Raw genomic sequence first — 22,742 nt, 5'->3', positions numbered from 1 at the left:
AGCTCAGATGGAATTCCATCATCAAAACTGGATGTGTATGTAATCAATTCAGTTCAGTTCAGTTCACTCAGTCGCGTCCAACTCTTTCCAATCCCATGAAATGCAGCACCCCAGGCCTCCGTGTCCATCAACAACTCCCGGAGTTTACTCAAACTCATGTCCATTGAGTCAGTGATTGCCATCCAGCTCATCCGGTGTTGTCCCCTTCTCCTCCTGCCTTCAATCTTTCCCAGCATTAGGGTCTTTCCAAATGAGTTGGTTCTTCTCATAAGGTGGCCAAAATATTGGAGTTTTAGCTTCAACATCAGTCCTTCTAAAGAATATTCAGGACCAATCTCCTTTAGTATGGACTGGTTTGATCTCCTTGCAAGGAGAGTCCAAAGGACTCTCAAGAGTCTTCTCCAACCCCACAGTTCAAAAGCATCAGTTCTTCAGTGCTCAGCTTTCTTTATAGTTCAACTCTCACATCCATGCATGACTACTGGAAAAACCATAGCTTTGACTAGATGGACCTTTGCTGGTGAAGCAATGTCTCTCTGCTTTTTAACATGCTGTCTGCTGCTGCTAAGTCGCTCCAGTTGTGTCCGACTCTGTGCGACCCCTTAGATGGCAGCCCATCAGGCTCCCCCATCCCGGAGATTCTCCAGGCAAGAACACTGGAGTGGGTTGCCATTTCCTTCTCCAATGCATGAAAGTGAAAAGTGAAAGTGTGGTCGCTCAGTCGTGTCCGACTCTTTGTGACCCCATGGACTGCAGCCTACCAGGCTCCGCTGCCCATGGGATTTTCCAGGCAAGAGTACTGGAGTGGGTTGCCATTGCTAGGTTGGTCATAACTTTCCTCCCAAGAAGTAAGCATCTTTTAATTTCATGGCTGCAGTCACCATCTGCAGTGATTTTGGAGCCCCCAAAATAAAGTCTATCACTGTTTCCTCTGTTTCCCCTTCTATTTGCCATGAAGTGATGGGACTAGAGGCAAGATCTTAGTTTTCTGAATGTTGAGTTTTAAGCCAACTTTTTCATTCTCCTCTTTCATCTGCATCAAGAGGATCTTTAGTTCTTCTTTACTTTCCCGAATGTCTACCTATAGGTGAGTGACCACACCATCATGGTTATCCAGATCAAGAGTTTTTTTGTATAGTACTTCTGTGTATTCTTGCCACCTCTTCTTAATCTCTTTTGCTTATGCTAGTTCCTTACTGTTTCTGTCTTTATCATGCCCATCCGTGCATGCAGTGTTCACTGGGTATCTACAATTTTATTTAAAAGACCTCCAGTCTTTCCCATTTTATCATTTTCCTTAACTTCCTTACACTGCTCATTCAAGAAGGTCTTTTTTACCTCTCCTTGCTAGTCTCTGGAACTTGGCATTCAGTTGTGTATATCTTTCCTTTTCTCCCTTGCCTTTTGCTTTTATTTCCTTAGTTTTTTGTAAAATTTCCTCAGACAACCACTTTGACTTATTGCATTTATTTTTCCTTGGGATGATTTTGGCTTCAGCCTTTTTTACAGTGTAATGGATATCCATCCATAGTTCTTTGGGCATTCTGTCTATCATATATAATCTCTTGGATCTATTTGTCACCTCCACTGTATAATCATAAGAAATTTGATTTAAGTCATACCTAAATGGCCTAGTAGTTTTCCCTACTTTTTTCAATTTAAGACTGAATGTTGCAATAAGAAGTTTATGATCTGAGCCACAGTTATCCCCAGGTCTTCTATAGAACATCCTCATCTTCAGCTGCAAATAATATAAACAATCTGATTTTGGTATTGACTATCTGGTGATGTCCATGTGTAGAGATGTCTACTTTGTTGCTGGAAAAGGGTGCTTTCTATGGCCAGTGTGTTCTCTTGATAAAACTCTTAATCTTTGCTCTGTTTTGTTTTGTACTCCATGGCCAAACCTGCCTGTTACTCTAGAAATCTCTTGACTTCCTACCTTTGTATTCCAATCATCTATGATGAAAATGACTTTTTCTTTTTCTTTTGATGTTAGTCTAGGAGGTTTTGTCGGTCTTCATAGAACTGATCAACTTAAGCTTCTTCAGCATCAGTGTTTGGGGCATAGACTTGGATTACTGTGATGTTTAATGTTTGCCTTGAAAACAAATGGAGATCATTTTTTTGTTTGTTTGTTCTTGAGATTGTACCCAAGTACTGCATTCTGGACTTTTTTATTGACTGTGAGGATTACTCCATTCCTTCTAAAGGATTCTTGTCCACAGTAGTAGATATAATGGTCATCTGAATTAGATTCTCCTATTCTTGCCCATTTGAGTTCACTGATTTCTAAGATGTCGAAGTTCACTCTTGCCATCTCCTGTTTGATCACATCCAAATTTACCTTGTTTCATGGACCTAACATTCCAGATTCTTATGCAATATTATTATTTACAGCATTGAACTTTACTTTAACCACCAGACACATCCAAAACTGAGTATCATTTTTGCTTTGGCCTAGCCTCTTCATTCTTTCTGGAACTATTAGTAAGTACCCTCTGCTCTTCCTCAGTAGCATACTAGACATGTTCTGACCTGGTGGGTTCATCTTCTGGTTTCATATATTTTTGCCTTCCTATACTCTTTATAGGGTTCTCACAGCAAGAATCCTCAAGTGGTTTGCCATCCCTCCTCCAGTGAACCATGTTTTGTCAGAACTCTCCACTTTGACCACTCCATCTTGGTGGCCCTACATGGCATGTTTCATAGCTTCAGAGTTACACAAACCCCTTCACTTAACAAGGCTATGATCTATGAAGGGGAAAACTGGTTTAGGCAGTTTAAAATTCTAGAGGAAGGTGAGTTCTGATATTTTCCATAAAGACATGTTGGATTTGGATATGTTAAAAAGAAACAGAAATGGATTATATAGTGGATAGAAAAAGAATAAAGCAAGAGAAGTGAAGAGATTTATAGTGGATTAATTCTTTTAGGTTGGTAATTAAAAATTCTCTGTATATTTATGCCAATATTTTTCTAAATTATTGAAACTCCAAATTTATATCTTACATAGTTTATGTGAAAGATGTTGCCCTGGTTATTTCCATGATTATCTCCCATTTATTTTAGGTTCTAAATGCAGTTGTTTTGTTAAGCTAGCAATCGAATTGCCATCCTTGGAAAGACTTAGTAATTCTATCTAGTAAAGTGGTTTCAGAAAGTTTAGATTACAATAATAATTGTGAAAACATTTTAGAAACACTTTTCTCACTGTAAAGGAAAAGATAAGACAAAATTATTTCATTTAATAATGACAGTATAAATGTATTATTTGTATTATTGTCTGAAAACAAAGAAATTAATCAGAAACTAATGTATATTTAGAAAGAATGTGCAGTCACCTTGATGTGTGATATTGTGACTATTTTTATGTTAGTCTGTATCTACCTATGGACTTATTTATATGTCAACAAAATTTTAGATCCAGTTCTACATTTATGTATGTCTTCTTTTATGACTCAGCTGGTAAAGATTCTATCTGCAATTCAGGAGACCCTAGTTCAATCCCTGGGTGCGGAAGATCCTGTGGAAAAGGAAATGGCAACTCAATCCAGTACTCTTGCCTGGAAAATCCAATGGCAGAGGAATCTAGTGGGCCATAGTCCATGAGGCTGCAAAAAGCTGGACATGCTTTAGCAACTAACCACCTCTACATTTATGTTGTCTTCCCTGGTGGCTCACTGGTAAAAAATCTGCCTGCCAATGCAGGATATTCAGGAGACATAGGTTCAATTTTTGCTTGGAAAGATGCCCGGAAGGAGGAAATTGCAACCTACTCTACTATTCTTGCCAGGATAATTCTTTGGACGGAGGAGCCTGGAGGACTACAACTCCTGATATGGCAAACAGTTGGACACAATTGAGCAACTGAGCACACACTACATTTATATTGTCTAGAACTTCTTTCTAGTAATTAGGAAAGTGAGGTGTATTAGCTTGTGAGAACTCCTAGAAATATCCAGTTTTATGACAGGACAGTTGAATATATGACAATATGATTAGTTTTAATACCTATATTAAAGGTAGTAAGACATATATACTTAAGGATTTCTTGACAACTGTTATTTTTATAACTTTTCAAAGACCAGTTCTAAACTTTAACAACTTTAAGTAAATTGTAAATTTTTCTACTTTTTCAAAATTACCTTTCCTTTAAAAGTATATCTGTCACTTAAAGAAAGAGAATATCCATAAAATGTTGCATTTATTAGAATGCACTTCAAAAAAGTATTGGTGTTCAGATTTCAAAAAATACGGAAACACAAAACCATTTTTTTCCATATTACATAACAGAGAAATATCTAGATGTCAATTAAATTATGCTTAATTCACTAAAAAAATTTGCTAAATCCAACAATATATGACTGTATTCAATTCAGTTCAGTCATTCAGTCGTGTCTGACTCTGTAACCCCATGGACTGCAGCACACCAGGTTTTGCTGTCCATCACCAACTCCCAGAGCTTGCTCAAATTAATATCCATTGAGTTGGTGATGCCATCCAACCATCTTATCCTCTGTCATTCCTTTCTCCTCCTACCTTCAAACTTTCCCAGCATTAGGGTCTTTCCTAATGAGTCAGTTCTTCTCATCAGGTGGCCAAAGTATTGGAGATTCAGCTTTAGCATCAGTCCTTCCAATGAACGCCCAGGATTGACCTCCTTTAGGATGGACTGGTTGGATCTCCTTGCAGTCCAAGGGACTCTCAAGAGTCTTCTCCAACACCACAATTCAAAATCATCAATTTTTAGGTGCTCAGCTTTCTTTATGATTCAAATCTCACACCATACATGACTACTGGAGAGACTATAGCTTTGACTATACAGACCTTTGTTGGTTAAGTAATATCTCTGCTTTTTAATATGCTGTCTGGATTGGTCATAGCTTTTCTTCCAAGGAGCAAGTATCTTTTAATTTCATGGCTGCAGTCACCATCTTCAGTGATTTGGAGCCCAAGGAAATAGTCTGTCACAGTTTCCATTATTTCCCCATCTATTTGCGTGAAGTGATGGGACTGAATGCCTTGATCTTTGTTGTTTGAATGCTGAGTTTTAAGCCACGTGTTTCACTCTCCTCTTTACTTTCATCAAAAGACTCTTTGATTCTTCTTTTCTTTCTGCCATAAGGATGGTGTTATCTGCATATTTGAGGTTATTGATATTTCTCCCCACAATCTTGACTTTAACTTGTGCTTCATCTGGTTTGGCATTTCGCATGATGTACTCTGCATATGTTAAAGTAGCAGGGTAAAAAATATGCAGCCTTAACATGCTCTTTTCTGAATTTGGAACCAGTCCATTGTTGCATGTCCAGTTCTAACTGTTGCTTCTCCACCTGCAAACAGTTTTCTCAGGAGGCAGGTTAGGTGGTCTGGTATTCCCATCTCTTGAAGAATTTTCCAGTTTATCATGATCCTCACAGTCAAAGGCTTTGGCATAGCAATGAAGCAGAAGTAGATGTTTTTCTGGAACTCTCTTGCTTTTTTGATGATCCACAGATATTGGCAATTTATCTCTGGTTCTTCTGCGTTTTCTTAATTCAGCTTGAACATCTGGAATTTCTTTGTGCACACAGTGTTGAAACTTCACTTGGAGAAATTTGAACATTACTTTGCTAGCACATGAGATGAGTGCAATTATGCAGTTGTTTGAAGATTCTTTGGCATTGCCTTTCTTTGGGATTGGAATGAAAACTGACCTTTTCCAGTCCTGTGGCCCCTGGCTGAGTTTTCCAAATCTGCTGGCATATTGAGTGTGGCACTTTCACAGCATCATTTTTTAGGATTTGAAGTAGCTCAGCTGGAATTCCATCACCTCCACTAGCTTTGTTTGCAGTGATTCTTTCTAAGGCCAACTTGACTTAGGAAGTGACTGTATACATAATCATAAAAAGAGTGATCTGTTGATCACCTTAATATTTCATCTTTTTAACATATTTTAAAATTTGCTAATATCATTTATTTAAATTCATAAATTATTTAAACAATAAAAATATATTACATGTGTAGTTATATATTTTGCATATACAATATAACTAAAGTGTTAGAACTATAAATTTTTTATAGTCACTTCTTACGTTTCTGACACCGTGATTTTTTTTTTAAATATACTTCAAATGCTGTTTATTTCTAGGCCTTGGAGTTATAATAAGAATGTGTGTTAATTTTGTAAAGAAAATTATATATAACTCTTATCAGAAGAGTAGATTTCCTGAGAGGAAAATTTCCCCTTGTATGTCTTTTATCTCGATCAGTTCAGTTCAGTTGCCCATTCGTGTCCAACTCGTTGCGACCCCATGAAGTGCAGCACGCCAGGTTTCCCTGTCCTTTACTAACTCCCTGAGCTTGCTAACCATCTTATCCTCTGTTGTCCCCTTCTCCTCCCGCCTTCAATGTTTCCCAGCATCAGGGTATTTTCCATTGAGTCAGTTCTCAACAGGTGACCAAAGTATTGGGGTTTCAGCTTTAGCATCAGTCCTTCCAACGAATATTCAGGACTGATTTCCCTTAGGATGGACTCTTTGGATCTCCTTGATGTTTAAGAGACTCTGAAGAGTCTTTTCCAACACCACAGTTCAAAAGCATCAATTCTTCAGCACCCAACTTTCTATATAGTCCAACTCTCACATCCACACATGACTACTGAAAACTGATCTTTATTTTTTGTCTTCCTCCTACCTCTCTGAGTTGTGTCAGTTTAATATTTTTCTTAGCTCTATTTTAGAACTCACTTTACTGTGATTTTTCTCATTCTGTAAAATGACTATTATGTCTTCATAAGGTCCATGTTTTTCAGTTCTGCTTTGGTATAAGTCATCTTTTAGATCATGCTGGTGATACTGTAATGAACAATCAGACTGGTGAAAAGATGAGAGGGAGAAAACTACAACTGTAATATTAGCTGTTAAGACTAAGGAGGGAGAAGGCAATGGCAACCCACTCCAGGACTCTATCCTGGAAAATCCCATGGGCAGAGGAGCCTGGTGAACTGCAGTCCATGAGGTCACTGAGTCAGACACGACTGAGCGATCACACTTTCACTTTTCGCTTTCATGCATTGGACAAGGAAATGGCCACCCACTCCAGTGTTCTTGCCTGGAGAATCCCAGGGACAAGGGAGCTTGGTGGGCTGTCGTCTCTGGGGTCGCTCAGAGTCAGACATGACTGAAGTGACTTAGCAGCAACAGCAGCAAGACTAAGGAGAAAGACCAGTGGCTTTCCTGAAGAAGAGATACATATAAAACTATAAATTACATATATGCATGTGCAACAAATATATATTTTCGCCTATTTCACTTCTTTAATGTATGAAAAATGGTAAAAGTCCCTTCGCTGCATATTCTCTATTTATTCATTAACATTTGTAATCATTGTTTTTGCTTGTATCTTGAAGTCCCTCCTGGAGAACATCAGTGATTTTCACCCTCATGTCTCTATACACTGCACTCTACCATCATTATAATTAAAACTAGATTTAAAGTTGGATGGCATGTAAATTCTGAGTATTTCAAGAATAGTAAATGAAATTTAATCTTTTTTTTAAGTAACAGATCATATAACATTTACCATATAAAGGGAATGGCAAACCACTTCAGTATTATTGCCTTGAGAATCCCATGAACAGTATGAAAAGGGAAAATGATAGGGTACCAAAAGAGGAACTCCACAGGTCATTAGGTGCCCAATATGCTACTGGAGATCAATGGAGAAATAATTCCAGAAAGAATGAAGGGATGAAGCCAAAGCAAAAACAATACCTAGTTGTGGATGTGACTGGTGATAGAAGCAAGATCCAATGCTGTAAAGAGCAATATTGCATAGGAACCTGGAATGTCAGGTCCATGAATCAAGGCAAATTGGAAGTGGTCAAACAGGAGATGGCAAGGGTGAGCATCAACATTCTAGGAGTCAGCAAACTAAAATGGACTGGAATGGGTGAATTTAACTCAGATGACCATTATATCTACTACTGCGAGCAGGAATCCCTCAGAAGAATTGGAGTAGCCATCATGGTCAACAATAGAGTCCGAAATGCAGTACTTGGATGCAATCTCAAAACGACAGAATGATCTCTGTTCGTCTCCAAGGCAAAACATTCAATATCATGGTAATCAAAGTCTATGCCCCAACCAGTAACGCTGAAGAAGCTGAAGTTGAATGGTTTTATGAAGACCTACAAGATCTTTTAGAACTAACACCCCCCAAAAAATGTCCTTTTCATTCTAGGGGACTGGAATGCAAAAGTAGGAAGTCAAGAAACACCTGGAGTAACAGGCAAATTTGGCCTTGGAATGCAGAATGAAGCAGGGCAAAGACTAATAGAGTTTTGCCAAGAAAATGTACTGGTCATAGCAAACACCCTCTTCCAATAACACAAGAGAAGACTCTACACATGGACATCACCAGATGGTCAACACCGAATTCAGACTGATTATATTCTTTGCAGCCAAAGATGGAGAAGCCCTATACAGTCAGCAAAAACAAGACCGGGAGCTGACTGTGGCCCAGATAATGAACTCCTTATTGTCAAATTCAGACTTAAATTGAAGAAAGTAGGGAAAACCACTAGACCATTCAGGTATGACCTAAATAAAACCCCTTATGATTATATAGTGGAAGTGAGAAATAGATTTAAGGGCCTAGATCTGATAGATAGAGTGTCTGATGAACTATGGAATGAGGTTCATGACATTGTACAGGAGACAGGGATGAAGACCATCTCCTTAGAAAAGAAATGCAAAAAAGTAAAATGGCTGACTGGGGAGGTCTTACAAATAGCTGTGAAAAGAAGACGAGCAAAAAGCAAAGGAAAAAAGGAAAGATATAAGCATCTGAATGCAGAGTTCCAAAGAATAGCAAGAAGAAATAAGAAAGCCTTCTTCAGTGATCAATGCAAAGAAATAGAGGAAAACAACAGAATGGGAAAGACTAGAGATCTCTTCAAGAAAATTAGGTATATCAAGGGAAAATTTCATGCAAAGATGGGCTCGATAAAGGACAGTAATGGTATGAACCTAACAGAAGCAGAAGATATTAAGAAGAGGTGGCAAGAATACAAAGAAGTACTGTACAAAAAAGATCTTCATGCCCCAGATAATCACGATGGTGTGATCACTCACCTAAAGCCAGACATCCTGGAATGTGAAGTCAAGTGGGTCTTAGAAAGCATCACTATGAACAATGCTAGTGGAGGTGATGGAATTCCAGTGGAGCTATTTCAGATCCGGAAAGATGATGCTGTGAAAGTGTTGCACTTAATATGCCAACAAATTTGGAAAACTCAGCAGTGGCCACAGGACTGGAAAATGTCACTTTTCATTCCAATCCCAAAGAAAGGCAATGCCAAAAAATGCTCAAACTTCCGCATAATTGCACTCATCTCACATGGTAGTTAAGTAATGCTCAAAATTCTCCAAGCCAGGCTTCAACAATATGTGAACCGTGAACTCCCTGATGTTCAAGTTGGTTTTAGAAAAGGGAGAGTAACCAGAGATCAAATTGCCAACATCTGCTGGATCATGGAAAAAGCAAGAGAGTTCCAGAAAAACCTCTATTTCTGCTTTGACTATGCCAAAGCCTTTGACTGTGTGGATCACAATAAAGTGTGGAAAATTCTAAAGAGATGGGAATACCAGACCACCTGACCTGCCTCTTGAGAAATCTGTATGCAGGTCAGGAAACAACAGTTAGAACTGGACATGAAACAACAGACTGGTTCCACATAGGAAAAGGAGTGCATCAAGGCTGTATATTGTCACCCTGCTCATTTAACTTATATGCAGAGTACATCATGAGAAACGCTGGATTGGAAGAAACACAAGCTAGAATCAAGATTGCCGGGAGAAATATCAATAACCTCAGATATGCAGATGACACCACCCTTATGGCAGAAAGTGAAGAGGAACTAAAAAACCTCTTGATGAAAGTGAAAGAGGAGAGTGAAAAAGTTGGCTTAAAGCTCAACATTCAGAAAACAAAGATCATGGCATCCGGTCCCATCACTTCATGGGAAATAGATGGGGAAACAGTGGAAACAGTGTCAGACTTTATTTTTTTGGGCTCCAAAATCACTACAGATGGTGACTGCAGCCATGAAATTAAAAGATGCTTACTCTTTGGAAGAAAAGTTATGACCAACCTAGATAGCATATCCAAAAGCAGAGACATTACTTTGCCGACTAAGGTCCATCTAGTCAAGGCTATGGTTTTTCCAGTAGTCATGTATGGATGTGAGAGTTGGACTGTGAAGAAGGCTGAGCACCGAAGAATTGATGCTTTTGAACTGTGGTTTTGTAGAAGACTCTTGAGAGTCCCTTGGACTGCAAGGAGATCCAACCAGTCCATTCTGAAGGAGATCAGCCCTGGGATTTCTTTGGAAGGAATGATGCTAAAGCTGAAGCTTCAGTACTTTGGCCACCTCATGCAAACAGCTGGCTCATTGGAAAAGACTTTGATGTTGGGAGGGTTTTGGGGCAGGAGGAGAAGGGGACGACAGAGGATGAGATGGCTGGATGGTATCATTGACTCGATGGACGTAAGTTTGAGTGAACTCTGGGAGTTAGTGATGGACAGGGAGGCCTGGCATGCTGCGATTCATAGGGTCGCAAAGAGTCAGACACGATTGAGTGACTAAACTGAACTGAACTGAAATACTTGTTTACACAGCTTTTACATATTTTTATAATCATGTCTGTTTTCCCACAGAGGATTTGCTTTGTGATTGCTGATTTTACAGCATTATAGCACTTTGTCTTTTTTATTTGAGAGCTCTCTAATAGCAAATGCCTTAGCAGATGTCTTGTCTTTTCAAGGTCAGCAAATTATACACATTGTTTCATGCTGATCTGAGTGTTATAACTTCTTGTTGTTGTTATAGGGTATGAGATTGGAAATAGTTCTCTTATTTTTCAGATATTAAACACTATCACACATATTTTTACTTTTTTTTTACTGGTTTTTTGATTCCATTTTATCTTTATCACTTAATTATGTAGGTGGCATTTATAAGACTGCAAAGAAATGGTATACAGGAAATAAAATGGTTCATTTAGTTTGAGTGAATTACAATGAAGGAATCATTTCTCACAAATAACTGATTCAACAATATTAAATCACCAGAAAGTATTTCAGTACATCAAGAAAGACTTTTTTGTTGTTTTTTTTTTAGTGATACTTGATGTTTATTTCTCATTAAAAAAAAAGTAATAGAACTCATGTGCATGCCCTTCTGTTCAGGTTGTTAGTCTTTTTTTTTTTTGTTTAAGGCTTAAGTTATTTTTATTTTTATTTTTTTTATTTTTTTATTTTTTTATTTTTTTTTATTTTTTTTTTTAGTTTTTTATTTTTTTAAATTTTAAAAACTTTAATTCTTACATGCATTCCCAAACATGAACCCCCTCCCACCTCCCTCCCCATAACATCCTTCTGGGTCATCCCCATGCACCAGCCCCAAGCATGCTGCATCCTGCGTCAGACATAGACTGGCAATTCAATTCACATGATAGTATACATGTTAGAATGTCATTCTCCCAAATCATCCCACCCTCTCCCTCTCCCTCTGAGTCCAAAAGTCCATTATACACATCTGTGTCTCTTTCCCTGTCTTGCATACAGGGTCGTCACTGCCATCTTCCTAAATTCCATATATATGTGTTAGTATACTGTATTGGTGTTTTTCTTTCTGGCTTACTTCACTCTGTATAATCGGCTCCAGATTCATCCATCTCATCAGAACTGATTCAAATGAATTCTTTTTAACAGCTGAGTAATACTCCATTGTGTATATGTACCACAGCTTTCTTATCCATTCATCTGCTGATGGACATCTAGGTTGTTTCCATGTCCTGGCTATTATAAACAGTGCTGCGATGAACATTGGGGTACATGTGTCTCTTTCAATTCTGGTTTCCTCGGTGTGTATGCCCAGAAGTGGGATTGCTGGGTCATAAGGTAGTTCTATTTGCAATTTTTAAGGAATCTCCACACTGTTCTCCATAGTGGCTGTACTAAACAGGTTGTTAGTCTTTTACTGTTTGGAAAGAACACAATACTACTACTAACGCAGTGTAACTAAAGTGATAATTCAATGTGCACAGGACATTCTGTGATAAAACCACATTTCCTATATAGTTTTCCATGGCCTGGTTAATATTTGCTGTCCCTTAATTTTGCTTTATACACATGAGAACTTCCCACTAGAACAGAGCTTTTATAAGACAAGAAAGGAGAAAGTTGTATACATCCTTGGATGCCAGAACAAGGAAAATAGGTGGCTTCTATTAAGAAAAAGTTTGGCTTTGCAGATATATAAAACTTTACTAATAATACTATTAAAATTTTAATAAATCTTTTATCAAAATCTGAGATTAATGATTATTTTTTACATCCTTCCTAAATTTTACAAAGCATCCAGGACGTTTTATTCAAAGAATACTTTCCACTTTACATACTTTTGCTGTTCAGTATTTTGGTTTTGTATATAAAGATAAATTATTATTTATCGTTATTTTATATATTCATATTATAATATATATTCTGCTATTTTTTATAGAGACATACTATGTCTCAGTTTTTTTGCTTAGTATTGTTCAGCTTATCTCATTTCAGTTCTGGAATCAATTTCTTTTTTCCAAAGTTGATCCTTTGGATGTCATCTATTAACAGACAAGAAAAGGGTCTCGAGTATAAGATCAGTCTAATTAAAATAAATAAATTTATATTTAAAAAATTTAAAAAAAGATCAGTCTAACTAATAATGTTATTGATTTACATTTTCTTTAAAAACACTTCATTCAGAAGCCATTTGGACAAAATCTCTTATTGCCATCATTTAGAACCCTGCTCTTGGTCTAATTGCCCTCCATGAAACATGACAATATCAAACAATGTGGAGGTAATTAAAGACTCTGGATAAAGTTGTATCTTTCCAGAGAAGAATTACTTTTGCTTCCTCCATCTTTAGGGCTGAACTTTAGAAATTACAGATCACTTGAATCCAAACAAGTGGTAAGATGATTCAAAATTCAGCTTAATTCCTTCTGAGAACTGCTCTCTTTTTGATTTCTTTATTTTGTGATATCAGTGAATTTTTTGTTTAAAAGCCAAAAGGATTATCCTTCTTAACTGGAAATAAAGTCTGCTTTTTTGTTTGCTTAGGCTTGTGGGTCTATGGAAAGCCTTGCTCAACTGTATTTTCTGATATAAGCAGATGTCTCTAGGGGAATGTGGCTTCACTTTCTGGGCTCGGCTTTCTAGGGTTCCCCTCCTTCCAAATATTAGCTTCCTAATACTTGACTTTCTTATTAACTCTATGGAGATTTTGATAAAGTATTTTGTCATACTTTCCTAGTTGTCCTCGGAAGGAAGTTTTGGGTAGAACATGCAGTTTACCGTTAAAGTTGATGGAATTCTTTGTTTATGCTTAAGGATACCTAATACGTAGAATATCATTCAATTTTCTTTCTTTTCTTTTCTTTTTTTTTTTGAGGGCTTCCCAGGGGGGACTAGTGGTAAAGAACCTGCCTGCCAATGCATGAGATATAAGAGATGAGACATAAGAGATCCTTGGGTTGGGAAGATCCTCTGGAAGAGAGCATGGAAACCCACTCTAGTATTCTTGCTTGGAGAATCCCATGGACAGAGGAGCCTGATGGGCTACAGTTCATAGGGTTGCAAAGAGTCAGACATGACTGAAGCGACTTAGCATGCACACATGATTTGTTTTTTATATTCTCTTATTCCTTTTAATTTTCTACTTTCTGAGAAATTTATTGTGGTTCATTCTCTAATTGACAAATTCTTCTGCTTAGTCTAATTGGCTATACCATCATTCCATTACATTTTTATTGCCATAAAATTGTTTGATTTCTATACATTTTATTTGGTACTTTATCAAATGAAACAGTGTTTATAGTACCATCCACATTTTCTCATGTTTTTGATTTTTTTATTTTACATCTTTACTCATTTTTAAATAAATTTAGGTGATAAAGTTAATGAGACACTTTATACATCTAATTCTCTTTGAAATTAATCTTGGGCTTTGATAATTTATTACATTGTATGCTGCATTTCCAATGTTTATTAAAAAAAATACTGATGATTGAGCATATTATTGACTATTTATATCATAAACATACCTTGGAGGCTTTATTTATTATCAGTGTGAATGCAGTGAATCATGATAATGGAAATGTAATTTTCAAACAAATACAATCATTGGCCTTGGAGAGTCACAAACTAATTATGAATAGAGTCCATCATCTGTCTTATCTATTTTAATTTGTTATTTTTATAGAAGTAACATAATTTCTACAAAGCTACATTTACTTCAATAGCCAAGATATGCAAGCAACATAAATATCTACCAACAAATGAATGGATAAAGATGTGATATAGAGATGTAAAATGGAAACAGTCATAAGAAAGAATGAAATGTTGTCACATGTAGCAACATGGATGTACTTGGAGGTTATTATGAGAAGTGCAATAAGCCAGAAAGATGCTCTATAATATTACTTATATGTGGATCTAAAAAAACACAACAAACTAGTGAATATAACAACAACAACAAAGCAGATTCATAAATATGGAGAACAAACCAATGGTTACCAACGGGAGACAGAAAGGGAGAGGGGCAACATAAAGATAGGGGATTAAGAGGTACAGACTATTATATATAAGATAAACTACAAGGATATACTCTGAAACATAGGGAATATGGCCAATATTTTATAATAACTAATAATGGAGCTCAACCCTTAAACTGTGAATAACTATATTGTATATATTTAACATATATTGTTCATCAACTATATGTCAACAAATAATACATAAATAAAATAAAAGTCCCAGGTAAACCTTGAAACAATCAGGAAATTGAAGAATAACAGTGGCTACATATGTTAATTTTCCTTTTCCTGCACTTACTGTTTTTATTTTACTCCTCTTTATCATATTTACTGACTGAAAACACTCAGAAAAAAAAATGATACATTAGAAAATTAGTAAATTGAGAATTGAGATCCTTAGATGCTAGACAAGATTAGCCATTACATCAAATCAAATTGATTAAATTGATTAAATTTAGTCCTACAATTTAATCATTCTTGGCCTTATTTTTTTTTATTGTTCATATATTGGGTTGGCCAAAAAGTTTCCAGTAAGATGTTATGGAACAGCCTGTAAGAACTTATGGACACATATGTGATTAATAATAGATATATTTCAAACACATTTACAGTATAGCATGAATAATGTAAAAGTATTGAAAAATTATTTATTATATATCTATGATGAAAAATTATTTATCAGTTTATTATGCATAAGTATTATGCTTGCTATGTGTAGCAGTTTATGCTTATTAGGCCAATCAGTTTTCTTAATTTAATTTATCTTTAACAAGGATTAAAAATATATGCTATTAGGATAACTGACAAAAGCTAATGCAAAGTTTCAGGTATTCATTTTTTAATAATAATTCATGGGGTCGCAAAGAGTCGGACATGACTGAGCAACTGAACTGAACTGAACTGAATTAATATTTTTTTGAGAAGTGATATATTGGTTAAAAGTTTTTCAGTCTGCCTTCCCACCAAATACAGCTATTTATGCTACATTATCTTGTAAATATTCACATTAACATATGTCTATGAGAGGAAACCAGGACTTCCTGGGTGGTTCAGTGGTAAAGGATCTGCCTACCAATGCAGGAGATGAAAGAGACATGGGTTCCATCCATGAGTGAGGAAGATCCCCTGGAGAAGGAAATGGCAACTCAGCCCAGTATTCTTGCCTGGAAAATCCCATGGATAGAGTCTGGCTGGCTATAGTCCATGGGGCTGTAAAGAGTCAGACATGACTGAGCACTCACTCACCCATGCATGAGAGGAAAACAGTGGTTGAACTACTTTCAATGAAATTTGACCTTGTGCAAATATTCCTTCTTCCAAATAACCCTAAAGGTGTTTTTAATACTTTGTATTCTATTTAATAGTTTTTCAGGATTTAAAAATTACTTTCATTTTTCCCTAAATCTTTTTCTTTAGATAAAATGTATACAATGTTTCAGAATCATCACATGAAAAGCAAAATTTCAAGATCAGTCACCATGCTTGATGTTTTTTATGAACTGCCTCTTGCCTGTTTTCTTCAAAGTGTTGCATGTAGATATATATTCAAAGCTCAGATATGGTTTCATAGAATTTAAGCATAGCAGACTATTACCATCTCTTTTCTGGAAAGTTAAGTTCTTTATTTTACTTTGTGCTTGTAGTTTCTTTATTTCACAATACACTTATTTTATTTGCTTGCCTTACAAGATTATCCTGAAATGGAATGTCATTTGAAATGCACCTAATAACTATTGGATTGACACTTGTTTTTCAATTACAATTGCAGTTTTTTTAGTTCATTTCAGGAAGTCATTTTAGATTAAAGCCACTTTGTTTCATGAGTTAAAGTTTTTTTTAAACATTTCTTTCTTATAGGATCTTAATGGCCTTCTAATTTTGTTTATTTTGTTTGTATTATTAATATCATTTTCCATGGTAAGAAAAAAGTCCATTGAATGTGAAATATAGTATTCTATGCTCAACAATTTATCACCAAAATCTCAAACATCTTAATCAACTATTGTTGATATCCTTCCTTTATTAATTTTCACACAAGGAATATCACTAAGAGATTTTACATTATAATAACTTTAGTGCATATTCACACTTTACCAGACTTTATCATTACAAATAGAATTTTGAAACAAAAAATGTTTCTTTTGTATTAAGGTCCTGTTATTCACCCATTGATGTAACTATCCTTATCCATTTTTTTAACTTTAAATGAATTTATATTGTTTTATATATGTATAATTCTTTTATATATACATATATTTGAAAAATGAATATTTATAATATCAACACATCTATATTACATAGGAACACATTAATCATATAGTTTGCTTTCTACAAATGGGTTATTGAAAATAATAATTAGCACATTTTAAATCTATGATGTTACATTTTTTGAGTCTTTACTAACTAAAGGTTGTTGATGTAGCATATTTATTTTTCTGAGCAGTTCAAATATATTTCCTAATAGTCTGTATATATTAATTATCTAGAAAATAGATTCTTTGCTTCTTCCTCTCAGTACTTATCATCTCCCAGATTGACTGAAACACCTGTATCTAGTGGCATATCACAGTGCACAATCCATACAAATTCACTTTTTTTCTCTGACATGAAGTTCTGGAATTTTAGGAACTGAACCGAGCCACATAGGAACTTGTACAACATTTTCTTACTTCCACCAAACTTTTCAACAGAGCCAGCCCTGCATTGTTGTTCTTCAGTCATTCAGTCGTGTCTGACTTTTTGTCAGACTGCAGCATGACAGGCTTTCCTGTCCTTCACAATCTCCCAGAGCTTGCTCAAACTCATGTAAACTGAGTCAGTGATACCATCTAACCATCCTCTTCTCCTGCTTTCAATCTTTCCTAGCATCAGGATCTTTTCTAATGAGTCAGCTCTTTGCATCAGGTGGCCAAAGTACTGGAGCTTCAACATCAGTCCTTCCAATGGATATTCAGGATTGATTTCTTTTAGGATTGACTGGTTTGATCTCCTCAAGGTCCAAGGGACTCTCAAGAGTCTTCTCCAACACCATAGTTCAAAAGCATAAGTACTTTGGAGCTCAGTCTTCCTTATCATCCAACTCTCACATCCATACATGACTACTGGAAAAACCATAGCCTTGACTAGATGGACCTCTGTTGGAAAAGTGATGTTTCTGTTTTTCAGTATGCTGTCTAGGTTGGTCATAGCTTTTCTTCCAAGGAGCAAGCATCTTTTAATGTCATGGCTGAAGTCACCATCTGCAGTGATTTTGGAGCCCAAGAAAATAATGTCTGTCATAGTTGCCATTGTTTCCCATCTATTTGCCATGAAGTGATGGGACCACTTGCCATGATCTTCTTTTTTTTTTTTTTTTTTTTGAATGTTGAGTTTTTAAGCCAGTTTTTTCACTCTCCTCTTTCATCTTCATCAAGAAGCTCGTTAGTTCCTCTTTGCTTTCTGACATAAGGGTGGTGTCATATGCATATCTGAGGTTATTAATGTCATTGATGCCAGCCCTGCATAGCGTAGCATACTTTTAAGATCAGAACTCTATTTATTTCTACTCTTCATCCTATCTCATCACAGCAGTCTCAAAGCACTCAAGATGTAGACAACCAAAATTGATCACTCCTTTCTTTCCCCAAATATTTTGCATGGTCCACCAGGAATATTCCACCGCATTAGTGAAGTGGTTTATTTAATTAATCCTTAACTCTTCTTGAAATTTATCCCTCCTAATGTGAGTGCTCAGTCATTCAATCATGTCTAACTCTTTGCAGTCCCATGATCAGTATCCTGCCAAGCTCCTTTTTTCATGGAATTTTCCAGGCTAGAATATTGGAGCAGGTTGCCTTTCCCCACTCCTGGAGATCTTCCTGACCCAGGGATCAAACTCATGTCTCTTCCGTCTCCTACATTGGCAGGCAGAATCTTTACCACTAGTGTCACCTGGGAAGCCATCTTCTTCCTAGTAGGATTAGTGATCAAATAATAAGGGTACAGGTTAGGTGGCAGGTATACCAAGTCTTAAGTACGGGACTCAAGTTTTAGTTCATGAAGGATACTATTATTTTTGAAAAATTCCTTCAGTATTTTTTCTCCTACATTTTTCCTCTTTCAGTATTACTATGAATATAGGTTTCAGTTAGTATCCAACTCCATCTATAATTAAGATTGATGAAAAATAATTTTGATACTTTATAAATTATGACATTAAATAATTTAACCTATGCAAGCTTTAGTCTGTACAATCTAACTATTAATATTAACTGACTCTAAGTTTTCAGTCCCTGAGATTGCAAAGAGCTGGACATGACTGAGTGCCTAATACTTCCTGCTTCTCATAAAAACAAAGACAGAACACATGCCATCAGTGAGTCAATAATTAAAGATTTCTGATTTTCATTATTAAAAATCAAGTCTATTGCTGACTTTTATTATTTCTAAAATTGAATATCTGGAGACATGAATTTAAGTATTTAAGTTAAAATCTATACTGCTGATCAACATTCTACAGAAGAATTCTAATCATATTAGATTGATGTGAATGTAATTGTGGTTTTGGACTGTGAGTTTTAAATCATTATAACTAGGCTCAAACACACCTATATTAATCAAAATATCAACAGGAACCATTAAAATCAACACATTTTTGCCAACAGGAAGTAAGTTTATTTATTCCTGTAGCATAAAATTTCTGCCTCCTGCTGGTGGTGGAAATGTTTTCTCTGCAAAAAATTGTCGAGATACTTGAAGAAGTGGTTGGTGAGAGGTCAGGTGAATTTGGCAGATGAGGCAAAACTTTGTAGCCCAATTTGTTCAACTTTTGAAGCATTGGTTGTGTGACCTGAGGTTGGGCATTATAATAGGGAAGAATTGGGTCCTTTCTGTTGACCAGTGCAGGCTGCATGGATTGCAGTTTTCTGTGCATCTCATCGATTTGCTGCGCCTACTTCTCAGATATAATGATTTTGCCAGGACTCAGAAAGCTATAGTGGATCAGACCAGCAGCAGACCACCAAAGAGTGATTATGACCTTTTTTTTTTTTTTTTTTTTTTGGTGCAAGTTTGGCTTTGGAAGTATTTTGGAGCCTCTTCCTGGTCTAACCAGTGAGCTGGTCATTGCCAGTTGTATCCACTTTTTGTTGCGTGTCACAAACCAATCAAAAAATTTTTCATTGTTGTTGCTTAGAGTAAGAGAAGATGACACTTCAAAATGAAGATTGCTTTGATTTTCAGTCAGTGCACATTAGGAATTATACAAGTCGAGTTCAACATCTTAAATAAATTAAGATACTAGTAGATGCATTAGAGCTACTACATAGTCTTAATTCAGCTGTGAGCCAGCTGTCCGAGTTCAATGTACTCAGTATTATAATTTTCAGGACTATTCACACATGCTAAAATTCATTATGCAATGTATGTCTTTATCCTTTATACACTGTCTATTTTTCTTGATGTTTTTCCAGCCTATTCCATCTAAGCTCAACAAGCATAGAGAATATCAGAAAATGTTATGTTTTGCTCTTTGAATATGAAACGAATCACCAGTTCAGGCTCAATGTATGACACTTGTTGCTTGGGGCTGGTGCACTTAGATGACCCAGAGGGATGGTTCAGGAAGGGAGGAAGGAGGGGGGTTCAGGATGGGGAACACATGTATACCTGTGGCAGATTCATGTTGATGTATGGCAAAACCAATACAATATTGTAAAGTAACCTCCAAATAAAATAAATACATTTATATTAAAAAAAAAGAAAACATGATTGAAACTAATCTAAAGGTTTACGTAGCAGTTAGTAGCTCTTTCTCTGGGACACAGTGTTCAAAGATCATAAACTTTAAATTCCATGTTTATTTTATAAGTAGATTTATAGTCATAGCTTAAAGTTCAACATTGAGAAAACCACGATCATGGCATCCAGTTCCATCACTTCATGGGAAATAGATGGGAAACAGTGGAAACAGTGGCTGACTTTATTTTTTGGGGCTCCAAAATCAATGCAGATGGTGACTGTAGCCATGAAATAAAAAGACACTCCTTTGAAGGAAAGTTATGACAAACCTAGATAGCGTATTAAAAAGCAGAGACATTACTTTGTCCACAAAGGTCTGTCTAGTCAAAGCTATGGTTTTTCCAGTGGTCATGTATGGATGTGAGATTTGGAATATAAAGAAAGCTGGGTGCAGAATAATTGATGCTTTTGAACTGTGGTGTTGGAGAAGACTCTTGAGAGTCCATTGGACTGAAAGGAATTCCAACCAGTCCATTCTAAAGGAGATCATTCCTGGGTGTTCATTAGAAGGACTGATGCTGAAGCTGAAACTCCAATACTTTGGCCACCTGATGTGAAGAGCTGACTCATTTGAAAAGACCTTGGTGCTGGGAAAGATTGAGGGCAAGAGAGAAGGGGATGACAGAGGATGAGATGATTGGATGACATCACCTACTCGATGGACATGGATTTGGGTGGACTCCGGGAGTTGGTGAGGGACGGGGAGGCCTGGCATGCTGTGGTTCATAGGGTTGCAGAGTCAGACACAACTGAGCAACTGAACTGAACTGAGATTTATATCTTATTGAGAGGGTTGAAAGGAAGCGGTTTTCCTTGAAGGCATTAACAGCTTCTAAATTATCTGATTGATCATTGTGGATACAGCCAGAATTGACTCATCTAGGTCACAGATTGATTTATTTGCCTAGAATGATTGAACTATTTTTGCATTGATATTTCCCATTTTTAAAAAGATGTTATAAATGTGGAAAAAGTGATGTGAAATTCAGTCAGTCATATCTGACTCTTTGCAACCCCTTGGACTGTAGCCTGCCAGGCTCCTCTATGCATTGAATTTTCCAGGCAAGAATGTTAGAATGGGTAGCCATTTCCTTCTCCAGGGGATCTTCCCAACCCATGGATCAAACCTGGGTCTCCTGCATTGCAGGCAGATTCTTTACCATCTGAGTCGCCAAAGCCCAGAAACCTCAAAACGTGCTATTGAAAATAATGTCTTACACCAATATTACTAAAATGAACTGAACTTGACAACATGTATAATCATAGGTAGTCAATGACTATTTGTCAAATATAAATGGATTTTCATAAGTTTTACATTTTCTTCTATATCCATAATTGCAAACTCATTTTAAACTGTAGATATCTCTTTGCATTTGTATCCATCATACTTCTTTGGTAGCATATTTTCAGTATGAGTAATAAATATAGGTATTTAAAAATTCTTTTCAACAAATACTTTTAGCATGCATTTCAGAACAACAAATGGCTATATAAATAAAACAAATAGTAGTAAATACAGAAAAAAAAATAGTTTCTTTACCTGAATGTTTTCTAATTTTAAAAAATCAAATGTCAGAGTTAAATGTTTATATATTTCTCATTTGCCACACTATTATTAAATTTTGTTTAGATGTAAGCCTAATAAAGTTTAACTTCTGATTACAAGTTTTGACCTATGAGTTATTTACTCATGAAAACTTGCATGTGTAAATTGCAGGAATTTTTGCAGTAAATCTAGAAAGAATTGACTGCAATTCTGTTGTATTACGTTATCATTACTCTTACTGACAATTTAGAAAGTAATGTTTTGAAAATGAAATAACAATTGTGTAATATTCTTTTGACAATACTTTAAATTATTATTTATGAATTGACTTTGCTTAAAATTGTACCTCAAAATTAAATTTTCAGCACAGCCTTTAAAGTAATAATAAACATTTCATTTTAAGAGAAAATAAAAATATTCTGATAATTGTGAATCAACTTTTTTATTATGGCAGTGTGTAATAAAAATATTTTGACTTTCCTAATCATATAGAAATTTTAGTATTCTACTTATTACTTATAGTATTATATGTAGAAGACAGTAAAGTGATATTTCTGCTATAATTATTTTGCTCATAATACTAAAAGTCAGTAGTACATACTATTCTGATAGAGTGGTTTATTCCTGATAGAGAAAATAACTCAGTTCCGCATGTTAATTTTAAATAAATTTTGACTGAGGTCAAAGTTCTCCAGTTTTAAATGAAGCTATCTAAGACTTTTTTTAAGAATAATTTTCGAATTGCACAAGTTATACATAGATCAACTTCCCTTATAGCTCACTCAGTA

General features: G+C 35.9%; 1 protein-coding gene across 6 annotated transcripts in view; it reads left to right on the top strand.

Moving 5' to 3' along the window:
• The window catches only part of TECRL (trans-2,3-enoyl-CoA reductase like), a 189,705-nt gene that overhangs the window by 45,192 nt on the left and 121,771 nt on the right, over positions 1-22,742 (top strand). The window lies entirely within an intron of this gene.

The sequence above is a fragment of the Ovis aries genome, chromosome 6 (genome assembly GCF_016772045.2).
Source record: "Ovis aries strain OAR_USU_Benz2616 breed Rambouillet chromosome 6, ARS-UI_Ramb_v3.0, whole genome shotgun sequence".
NCBI lineage: Eukaryota > Metazoa > Chordata > Mammalia > Artiodactyla > Bovidae > Ovis > Ovis aries.
Note: the sequence above shows the minus strand (reverse complement) of the source record. Positions and strands in the feature narration are given on the sequence as shown.